The 12,113-nt window shown below is 44.4% G+C and overlaps 1 protein-coding gene across 14 annotated transcripts in view; it reads right to left on the bottom strand.

The window, feature by feature from the left end:
• MCF2L (MCF.2 cell line derived transforming sequence like) overlaps positions 1–12,113 on the bottom strand; it is a 251,774-nt gene that overhangs the window by 239,589 nt on the left and 72 nt on the right. For 11 of the 14 annotated variants that reach the window (XM_039531141.1, XM_039531181.1, XM_039531171.1 and 8 more), the window contains exon 1: positions 11,019–11,162. The exons of 1 other annotated variant lie outside the window; for it this stretch is intronic. The gene's annotated coding sequence lies outside the window, so the exon portion shown is untranslated. Of the gene's footprint in view, positions 1–11,018; positions 11,171–12,113 lie in introns of those variants that run through there. 2 more of the 14 variants (XR_005596398.1, XM_039531159.1) reach the window with 2 other exon arrangements.

The following is a 12,113-nucleotide window of genomic DNA, read 5'->3' as shown; positions in this document are numbered from 1 at the left end:
TGTTATCCAGACCGGTGATCCGCTAGGTCACTCCAATCCTGGACTCTGGGAGCCAGCCTTACCCTGCTCTGTGAACCCCCCCACTCCTGGGCTGTTCACGTGCAGCCTCTGGGAAGTAAACTGCTCATTGAATTGTGTAACCGAATGACACTAGCCAATATGTCCAGTCCCAGACACAACCCTAGGAACCTCCGTCTTGCAGTGTCCATCAGGCATAACTGGATACTGCAAGCTTATGAGTTTGTCAATTTAACTAAGAAATTGATATGTACCAGGCTTGTTATCCCAAGGGGAGTCTCTGACACACTTCAAACCAAATGCACTGGGGTTCTCAAACTGGTGGTTGGGACCCCTCAGGGAGTCGCAAGGTTACTACATGGGGCAGGGGTCGGCAACCTCTGGCATGCGGCTCGCCAAGGTAAGCACCCGGGCGGGCCAGGCCAGTTTGTTTACCTGCTGCATCAGCAGGTTCGGCCGATCGCGGCTCCCACTGGCCGCGGTTCGCCGTCCTAGGCCAATGGGGGTGGCAGGAAGCCATGGCCAGCACATCCCTCACCCGCGCACTTCCCGCTGCCCCCATTGGCCTGGGACAGCGAACCGTGGCCAGTGGGAGCCGCAATCGGTCGAACCTAACGATGCAGCAGGTAAACAAACTGGCCCAGCCTGCCAGGGCGATTACCCTGGCAAGATGCGTGCCAGAGGTTGCAGACCCCTGACGTGGGGGGTCATGAGCTGTCAGCATCCACCCCAAACCCCACTTTGCCTCCAACATTTATAATGGTGTTAAATATATAAACAAGTGTTTTTAATTTATAAGTGGGGGGTCACACTCAGAGGCATGCTGTGCAAAAGGGGTCACCAGTACAAAAGTCTGAGAACCACTGAGGTAGAATGAATTTATTAACTACAAAGATAGATTTTAAGTGATTATAAGTCAAAGCACAACAAGTCGGATATGGTCAAACGAAACAAAAGCAAAACACATTCTAAGCTGATCTTGACACTTCGTGTCCTTACCAACTTAGATTCTTCTCACCACAGGCTGTCTGGTTGCCCTTCAGCCAGGCTCTCCCCTTTGGTCAGTGCTTCAGTTGCTTGGTGGTGATGTCTGCAGATGGAGGGTGACCAGACAGCAAGTTTGAAAAATCAGGACGGGGGTGGGCGGGTAATAGGAGCCTATATAAGAAAAAGGACCAAAAATCGGGACAGTCCCTATAAAATCAGGACACCTGGTCACCCTAGGCAGACAAGAGAGAAAGAGCATGGCAAACATCTCTCCCTTTTATCATGTTCTTTCTTCCCTCTTGGCTTTGCCCCCACCTTCAGAGTCAGGTGAGCATTACCTCATTGAAATCCCAAACTGACCAAAGGAAGGTGGGGGGGGAGAGTCCAACAGATCCTTGGTTGCTGCCTAGGCCAATGTCCTTTGTTCCTGTGAGGCTGGGCTGGGTTTGTCCCATACATGCCCTGATAAGGTGTGAATTGCCCTTCTGCTCTTAGAGAGTTTTTGCCTGGACTCGCTTTAAGCCACAAGGACGCGTTTTCAGCCTCATAACTATATATATGAAATTACAACCTATAACATTACTATAACAATGCTCAGTACACCATGAGCCTTCCGAAGACACAACATGACAAACTTTGCATTAGATATCACACAATCATATAAGGATCAACATGGGGGTGTAGGGTGTTCCCCTGAGAGACAGAGTGTCACGGTTACACCTCAGTGATCAGAAATTACTTCATAAATATTAGTTTAACCTTCACTTTGGATTTCTTGCCTTTCCTTTTTTTAAAAAAAGAAACTTCTAAAGAGATACACATTTACAACCTTAACTTCACCTTAATGAAGTTGTTTGCCCAGTTAATTTATTTTATTTTAAACAACATAAAGTAAGTAATGTAAACTTAATTTGGGGGTTATGGGCTCAGTGACTCAGGAGGCAGAGAAGTTGTAGTGGAAGGAAGCATAACCATGGGACTAAAGGAGATGGAAGTGTGGGCTTCAACAGTTTAGGTGGATGTAGTTCATGGAGGGATAAGTAGCCCTGGTGGAGGGTCATGTGTACGCTGGAGAGAGATTTGGGGTGGACTGGAAAGGGCAGAAGGGAGGAAAAGGGACATGCAATTTCTTTGGGACGTTAGAGCTATTATCATCTGCCTGCATCATTCACTGTGCCATTGGCAGATATGAGGTCCATGAGGGTCATTCCAAAGATACTGAAGTATCCCCAGTCACGTAGTGTTCATAACAGTTTTGGGATTTAGTCAAACCCAGAAAAGTGGCACAAAACTAGATTATCATTTTGGAAAAAAACTAATTTTCAGCTCAGTACTCACCAGCTGTGATATGTGATTTTTGTTTCGTGACACAATGTAATAGAATGAAAACGTTTCCACTTTCCAAAGTTCTGCCTGCCCTCTGAGTTCCTACATACAAATGCTGCCCTGACTTGTCTACTGTTGCAAACAACCCCATTGACTTCAATGTTGTTGCAAATGGGAGAAGTCTGGGCAGAATTTGGAACCATCTGTCAATGTGTCAACGAAGCAACACAATAAAAGTTTGGTTCTCGGATCAGTCAAACAATCAGAATATAAATGTCTTCTAACAAGGTTACCTAGAGATTGTAAGTGGATTCTGTTGGCTGGGAAAGAGACATAGCCAGGGCTTCCAGAAGACGCAATGACTCAGTGCACCACTACTGCTCGTAGAGCTCCTATAGAGCCCTAACCATAAGTTAAGGCTGCTTTTCCCTGGCAGAACCCCAGGAGAAGGGTACAAACTAGGGATGTAAATACCAGTTAAAAAACTTAACCGGTTAAACGATTAAAATTATATTGTTTAACCGGGATGGCTCTGGCTAGGGTCCCACCTGGACCAGCCCCAACCTAGGGCTGGGGTCCCTGCAGCTAGCAGGGGTTAGCAGTGAGGTCTGGTTAACCATTCCACCTAGTGCAAACCTGAGGGGATGAATCCATCCCCGAAGGCATAGCTGCAAATTGCACCTCCATCTCCGTGTCAAGAAATGTGTGAATCACGCCCATTGTCTAGAAAGCCAGCCTGCAGCATTTATAATGGATGTGCAGCAAGGTGTGCAATGAATGCAAGTATTTTGGGGGTATATGTAACATGTTTATTGCAGGAGGTATATGATATATGAAAGTTATATACAGTATGCTTTGAGGAGAGAAAATGTGGGTATGTGCACCTTGGGTTAATGAAGATTGTGCTCAAAGACTTGCACACTGTGGATAGGACACATGAGAGTTCATAATCCTCACCCAAAGAGGTAAAGCTGGTCCAGTCTGTTTTACCCAGACGGTAAATGAAATCTGAATGGTCTTTCAGTGTGTTAACATAACTCAATGTTCTATTGTCATCAACCTTCATTGGCTGTGACTTTATTAAAGCAAATGTTAAAAAAGTATATAGTACACAGGTTAAGAAAAGGGTATGTGTACATCTGGATATAGTGCTTACAAAGGGTTCAAAAAAGAACTAGATAAATTAATGGAGGAGAGGTCCACCAATGGCTATTACCCAAGATGGGCAGGAATGGTGTCCCTAGCCTCTGTTTGCCAGAAGCTGGGAATAAGCGACAGGGGATGGATCACTTATGTTACTCCATAATATCCCTCCTATTACAAGCCAACATGCTATTGGATTTGTTTGCTGTTTCATGTTGAACTGATCTATATTGCATGAGCTATTTCACTGATGACATTTATTTTGTGCATTATTTCTATGTAAGTGCAACATTTTACACTTAAAGTATTAATGTGTCTAATTCCCCGCTGAGCCTACAAACCCAGTAATTCTCCCAAATAATTTTGAGTTTGTACCCAATCTTCAGCAAAGATTTAATAGTACATTGCTGGAACATGGTTTAACAGTACTAACATTCCAATATATATATTCCAGTACATTCACTGTTATTTAAAACTATGAAGCATTATAAATAAAACTGAAGTACACTTGTCAAAATAAGTTAATGAACACATGATGCAATATCCTTCACATTCATATTTGTTTGCTTCCTTACAATGGGTCTACAAATCATGATTCTCAATTAGGAAGGTTGCATTGTACACAAAACAATATAGAAACTATCTGCCTAAATGCAGTATGACATACATGAAAAAGTCAGTCATCTTTCTGTAGTAATTCCAATAAGGAATGTAATGCACTTTAGAACTATTAGCAAAAAGAGGCCAATTAAACTACTGGAAAGCTTTATTTCTTAAGTTCAACCTTCTTCCTAAGGATATTTATTTTACTTTTTGCTCTGGGGGGGGGGGCAAGAGCATATTTTATCTCCAAGGTATATTTAAATTGATTTTAAAAGGTGTAGGATACTTTAAGATTGAAGAGCTTTTTCTCCTTCAGAAGTTTACTGTGATCATCACTTTAATCTAACTACCAGAGATTTCTAGTCCTCCAAGATAAACTTCAACTTCTATTAAAAAAATCCCCTGTAGAGGATTATCAACCTCCCATTATGATTTTAAGAAGGGAAAGTTAATCTCAGAGCAGTCTCAGCTACAGGGCGAGTAAAACTGAGACCCCACAAGTCTTCAAAGGGGATTAAGATAATCAAGTGTAATTGTGTGTAATAGAAAGCTTCTCTCATGCTAATCTTTTCATCTTTCAGGTAGCCTTGCCTCTTTTTAGTATGAAAATTGACAATATTTATACATTAAAATTATTTCTCAGTCTCTCCTCCTACCTAGCGAGGACAGCCCCACAAGCGAATTACATGTTTTGCAAATTAATCCAAAATATGACAGTTTAAGACACCTGACAAACTATTACAAAATTGTGGAGAAGAATTTTTTTTTAATGCAACATCCACAACACAGGAGCATGGACATGCACATTCTGAATTCAGGGAAACCCATTTGTATAGTGCATATGCTAGGGAAATAATTTGCTTGTGAACTGAAAATATGAGGTCAAAACATGCACCCATTTTATACAGTCACAAACTGACTACACACAATGTGACTAAGTACAGTCCGCTTAGAGCGCAAGGCAAGGGAAACACAAAAGGGATCAACATTGTCATGCAGGTAGGAGATGCAAAACTGCTCAGGTGACAGTGAGTTTATGTAAACAAGTTGCCCACTTCCCAAGCAGCCTTACATGAATTTGACCCTAACTCCCTCGCAAGCTTGATCTCTAGATTTGGAAATATTTTCTTCATGGCTCCAGCAGAGGGGGAAAAAAAAAATCAGGGCCCCTTAGTTAAAAAGGAGATTTGATCGATGTGTAAATGAGAGGTGGCTGCTCAAGGAGAGAGCTTGCCCTCAAGATCTGTGTTAATTTTCATTCTTGTAGAACCCGTGTGGGTCTTGTGGCACTCGCACAAGTGCGTCACAGAAGCAGCTTGGACTTGAACTGGCATATACCAATTAAATTGTTGGGTATGCCAAATATTTGTACTTACCTTTAGAGCATTATTAACAAACCTAATGTGCTGTGCCCCCACTGCCTAATGCCCTCCGTCTCCTACCAAAAAAAATTCACTTTCCATGGATAGATCTTTAAGAAATGTTGAAATACCTTGACAGACACTAGAATTCCACCATGTTGCATCCTGCCATGCAGAACTATTCTAAAAATTTAAGAAACGATGGGAAAGTTTTCATCAATTATACCAGTATAATTTCCCCACCCAGCCCATGAAGACCCTTAGTCCAGTATAAGAGTACCTTATTTTAGCTTAACTTAAACCCATTCCCAAAAGACATAAGCTAAATTGACAAAACCTGCTGTTGCACTGGAATAGACGTGCCTAAATGGGGTTTATACCAGTATAAATATATTGGTTTAAAAACTTAGGGCTTGTCCTCACAGGAAAGTTGTGTGCTAAGTTGTGAATTTATTGTGCAATTTCCTAACATTAACAAAGGTTACCTGCATACACTGAGTGGAGTATGCTGCTTGTACCCACCCTAAAACATTAGAGAAGGGGCACCAAATTAATTTCTTGGAGAAGGCCAAATTCCATCTTTAACTATGGTTCAGGGTTGTGGTATACTTTACGGACTACCTGCTAACCACAACCCATAAACAGAACTTCCACTGATGCCAATGGGAGATTTGCAGAAAGACCTAGTTACATAATAACTAAACTTAGTAACGATTTCCTCAGTATTGTCACATACATCTGTGACCCTAAGAGCACCCCAATGCCAGAGGGCAAGGGCTCCCTGGTATGTAGCAGTGAGTCTCAGCTGACCTGACTAGCTTACTGTTGTCTTATAATATTTCATTAGAAAATTGGTAACAGAATGGTAATTAATACTATAATGTGATGTATCTATGGGCCATGTATAAATAATTATAGATATTTGCTGGAAATATGATCCTCAAATGAGTTTGGCAGACTGTGCATAAGCCCAACTGGTCCTAGACAAAGGAATTTATTTTTTTCAGGCTTGACTATCTCCAATGTAAATAAAACAAGGTGTTAGGAACCAAGAGATAGATAAGAGAAAATTTCATAATGCCACTATATAAACTCATGGTACGCCCACATCTTGAATACTGCATACAATTCTATTTATCCCATCTGAAAAAAGATATTGAACTGGAAAAAGTACAGAGAAGAGCAACAAAAATGGTTAAGGGTATGGAACAGCTTCCATATGAGGAGAGATTAAAAAGACCAGGACTGTTCAGTTTAGAAAAGAGACAACTAAGGGGGTATATGATAGAGGTCTATAAAAATCTTGAATGATGTGGAGAAAGTGAATAAGGAAGTACGATTTACCCTTTCACATAAACACATGAACCAGGGGTCACCCGATGAAATTAATAATCAGCAGCTTTAAAACAAATGTAAGGAAGTACTTCTTCATACAACGCACAGTCAACTTATGGAACTCCTAGCCAGCGATGTTGTGAAGGTCAAATGTATAATGGGGTTAAAAAAAGAACTAGATACGTTCATGGAGGATAGGTCCATCAACAACTATTAGCCAAGATGATCAGGGATGCAAATGCATGCTCTGTGTCAGGGGTCTCCAAAACTGACTGCCAGCAGCTGGGAGTGGATGATGGGATGGATCACTCAATGCTCTGTTCAGTCCATTCCCTCTGACACCTTCCTGCCTCTGTGTCTCTTTGGAGACAGCAAATTGAATAACTTCTGTGAGAGTCCAGTGAGAGGGACTGAACACTTCAGGGGAAACCATCTGGGGGAAACTTGGGTCTGGAAGGGCTTTTGGGGCCACCCGGCAAGGAGTAACCAGGCTGTGAAAACCAAGATGAGGCCATTGTGTTCTGAGCCAAAGCTGCACAGCAGAGAAGCAGCCAGGGTTACATGGCAGGTAGTGACATAATCCCTTACTGATCTGGGTGAACCCCCAAAGCATCACATCCTCCTCACTCATTGGGAAAATGAGTTCTCCCTTTAGGAGTGCTGCTTTTTTTGGCCCATTGTTTTCTCTTTATTCCCCCATCCTCCTTTTTGATCCCTTCCCCTCTTGGTCTCCTTTCTTCTTCTATTTTATTCTCTGCAACTCTGTCCAATTCCCACCTCACAGACTTCACTCCTACCTCCTTTCACCCACAAAAATCTATTAGCAATGAAATAGTTTGCACTGATATTTACATAGCATTAGGTTTCAGAGTCTACACCCCAATGAGATGAAAGAGGAAGACAGTTTAAACCAGTGGTGGGCAACCTGCGGGCCTCATGTGGCCCCTCAGGGTAATCCACTGGCAGACCACGAGACAGTTTGTTTACATTGACCGCCGCAGCTCCCAGTGACCATGGTTCGCCGTTTCTGGCCAGTGGAAGCTGCGGGCAGCAGTGCCTGCAGACAGTCAATGTAAATAAGCTGTCTTGCAGCCTGTCAGTGGATTACCCTGACGGGCCACATGCGGAAGGCAGGCCACAGATTGCCCACCATTGGTTTAAACCTCTACAAGTCTCTCTTTAAAACTGTGTGTAGACTCAGGAAGATAAACACTATCAGATTACACTTGGTTCACATTTTGGACATTATCTTGACAACTAGGAGGCTTAGAAATTTACTTCTTATTTTAAATAGTAAACGTTAATACTGCAGAATTTGAATTTGCTATGCAGATCAATTAAGTAAATCAAGTGGGTTGGCTGGTTGACACTTGTCTGAAACACTGATAAGTCTCCAGATAGGAGTTATAATTTGTCATAAGAACACCTCTACCAATAGCACATTATTCTTATGTAAAAAATATGACAAACATAATACCCAAAATAGGATGCTGCCAATATTCTATACACAGATTTGTTTAACCCAGGCTCACCAATGGCTAAGTACGTGAATCCTAAAAACCAGACTAGATTGCCTTCAGTTTAGAACATAGAGCAAGGGTAACCAATTATTTTTCATCAAAGTCCAAATTTCTAGGTTGAGGTGGAATCCCGAGAAAATAGAACAACAACAACAGCAACGATAATAAGAAGTAAATAAAAGATTTTGCGATCCATTCAAAACCATCTGGCAGTCTGGATTTGCCTGTGGTCTGCCTATTGAATACGCTGATGTAAAATGTATTCTGCTTTCCTTAATGTTAATGTATATATCGCATTATTTATTACTGGTATTTTACTTATTGTGGAGATATCAGAATTATTTATCTTGAAAAATTAAGTTTGAATGTCAGGGACCCTCCCCTGCATAAAGTTCATTCGACAGCATCCAACTGCTGTAGCAGGATCAGAGGAAAACATGCACTCTGCTCCTTTAGGAAGAAATCAGTTAGCTGATTTCTGATCTGCTTGTTTTTTTCAATTCAATTAAGTAACTGGATATTGAACACTTTGTTTAGGAAACTTGTGTAGATTTAATAGGCAGGTTCTATTACCTTGTAACAGATGGTAATTGACAACATTTTTTCAGCATTAAAATAGAACTACAGAAATTACTTAAAAGCATTTAGGAAAATTAACATTTCAAATTAATAAGCTTACAATATTGCAGCATAGTATGGGGTGGCCAAACTTACTGACCCTCTGAGCTGCATACAATATCTTCAGAAGTTTGAGAGCTGCTGGGTGGTACCTGCTGGGGCACGGAGCTTCTGCCCTAATGCCCCCTCCAAGGCTAAAGCCCCGAAACCACACTCCCCACAGGGCAGAAGCCACAAGCCCTGCCACCTCCCTCTTCTCACTCCCCCCCACCCACCCAGTAGGAGGAGAAAGGAGGTGGGGGGTGGCTCCACAAACTGCACTTTAACTGTAAAAGATGCATGCGGCTCACAAGCCAGTTTGGCCATGCCTGGCCTAGTATCTCCTGTGGGTCCCCCTCCTCCCCCAGCTACTCACATATGCAACTTCCTTCAGTGTTGCATAGGTGGGCCCTTCTTCCACCAAAGATACAGAAGTCAATAAAAAAAAGGTTCTATGGATGCTCAGTTGTTCTTGTACAGTAGATTCTTGAGTCAGTAAAGCATGCCAATTCAGGAAGAACACAAGCATATTCTTAGTGTTATACATGAGGTTAAATCCCATTGAAATAAACAAGATTTAAGCCAGTGCTCAAGTATGTTCCTGAATTGTGAATTAAATCAATAGTAGTTGGTTTTGTCTTTTACTACAGTATTTGACATTAGCAATGTATTTTGTTTGTCATGAGTTATTCTTTATACATACCCTGATCCTGCAAACAGCCATGTGATTAATCTTATGTATTCAAATACTTCCCAGTAGTTAGCCCCAACCATTCAAAGGATTCATGAGATTGACTTAAAAACCATGAGATTGTGTTTAAATAATAAATGTTGGGTTCTATTTACCTTAATGGTTCACATTTTCAACCTTTCCTCTGCAATAATAAGGGCTAGAAATTTACTTAAACAATAAACAAAAACTGAGATTATCACATAACCTTATGAACCTAATGAATCCAGGGACTGGGGCTTTAAGACAGAACCAAATGTTGCAAGAGTTGGCAATGCTGATTCCACTGAACCCACTAGCAATGCAGTACTTTCATTCAGGTACATATTACTTACAGGATTGGGGCCTTAAAAGAGACACTTAGATCTATATAGGCCCAAAGTTTAGGACTTGCAAATCTTTTGCAACACCTAACAGGTGAAATTTTTCTATTTTTTAAAAACATGTCAGTAAAAGGTGTTTTAAAACACATCTTTCCCTGTAGTCTTTGGGTTGTAAATAACCCTTTTCCTAAATGGAAACCAGAATGAAACACTCATTAGAAAAGGGCTACAAACAAAAGGAAGCCTGGCTAATCTATTTTGAAAGTCCAAACTGAAACTGAGTGAAATATAAAATGCAAACAGCTAGCACAAGCAGTAAAAAAAAAAAGTGACATCTCTATATCTAGACAGATATCTATTTCACATTTAGTAATATCAGGTATTATTAGCAACACCACGAAAGAGATTTTTTAAATATAAATGTTAATCTAAGTGTCCCTTGATGTGAAAAATTCTTTGTTCTTTTCAACTACGGAAAAAGCAATACAAGGCTTGTTTTTTCCTAGCACTCTCACTCTTCTCACTGAAAAGAGGACACCCTGCAATATCGATCAGATTTCCCCCGGAACCATCCCCACACTTCTGCTTTAACCCACACCACGACCGGAGATGAAGCGCTGGTCCCAGCCCTGACCCTAAGCTACAGCTCAGACCGGGCAGCTCCATCCAGGGGCAGGCGGAGCGCCCTTAGCCCCGAAAGGGGCAGCGCGGGCCGGGCTGGGGCACTTGCAGGCTTCTGCCGTGTTCCCAGGGGAATGAACGGGCCGGACCCAGGCTAGAGACCTCGGCGTGCGCTGCGGCTCCTCGCCCGCGCCTCTCATCCCGGGAGCCCCCAGCACATCCCCGCAGCGGCGGCTCCTGCCCCACGGAGGGGAGCCAAGGGCGGGGCTTTAACCCCCCGGGCTGGTCTGCGCGGCCACAAGGGGGGGAGGGGAGGTGGGCTCCGCTGTTTGCCCCCCAGGGACCAGCCCCAAGTCCGGCGCACGGGGAGGGGGCGCGCCCCGAGCACACTCACCTGGGAGCGCGGCTAGTGCTGCTGCTGCCGGGGGCTGAGCGCCGAGCACAACCCCACCCGCCCGGCTCCGCGTCCCCCTGCGCCCGCGGCTGGTGTCAGCGCTTCGCAGGCGGCAGCGGGCAGGCGGCCCCGGCGCGGGAGGGAGGGGAAATAAGCGCCGCTCTCGGCCGCCCCCTCCCCGCCCAGGCGGGGCGTGGTGGGCGGGGGCAGCCCCGGGAGGCGCCTGGCCGAGAGCAGCAACTCCGCCCCCTACCGCCCCTCGCCGCGGGGGTGGCGGCCGCGCTTCTTTGTTCCCGGGGTGGGAGCAGCCGCCCCGCCCACCCCCGCCTTGGGCGCGCTCCAGCCGGCCCGTGGCTCAGGCACTTGCCGTGGGTAGCAGCTGGCGCACCTGGGCCAGCCCGGTAACGCAGCCGCCTCCAGTCGCGGGGGTGGGCTCCCTTGGTGACAGGAATAAGAACAGTACAAAGGCACATCAGCTGCCGTCTGTCCTCCAAGGCTCTTGGGGCCCTTCCCAGCACTGCCGTGGGGCGGACCCCTGGGGAGGGGGACTGAGGCGGGGAGAGGTCTCCCGCTTGCTTGAGGTCACGCAGCCAGCCGGGACCGAGCTCGCGGGGAATAGGTCCCAGGCTCCTGTTCGCAGCCCTGGACCCCCCCGCCAGCCTGCGCCCTGGTTGCAAGCGTAGTCTGTCCACTTCAGCCACCCACGCTGCGCTGCGCTGACAATCGCCGCAGCTTCTCCTTCCTTACACAAAAGATCTTAAGTCAGTGCAAACTTCCTTTCCCCTTGCTTTGCTGCTGGGCCTGTGACCGCACCTGCTGTGTTATAACACTCTAATGCTCCAGGGAAACCACGGAACCATCAGGACTCCCTGGCATGATCAGTGGGAGAAGATAATCTCGTGGGGTTTTTTGTCTCAAAGTCTGGCCAAAACTTAAAATTGTTGAAAGGCTTCTGGATTTTTGTTTAGATTTAGCTCTACATAGCTGAACAAATGGACAGGTGGATGGTGATAAGTTTTTGTTTTCCATTCTAACCCAAACTCAGTCACTCATAACTTTTCTGAAGAGTGTGCTTGGGGCTGACGTTTTCTGTTA

This window comes from Mauremys reevesii, linkage group 1 (genome assembly GCF_016161935.1).
Source record: "Mauremys reevesii isolate NIE-2019 linkage group 1, ASM1616193v1, whole genome shotgun sequence".
Taxonomy (NCBI): domain Eukaryota; kingdom Metazoa; phylum Chordata; order Testudines; family Geoemydidae; genus Mauremys; species Mauremys reevesii.
Note: the sequence above shows the minus strand (reverse complement) of the source record. Positions and strands in the feature narration are given on the sequence as shown.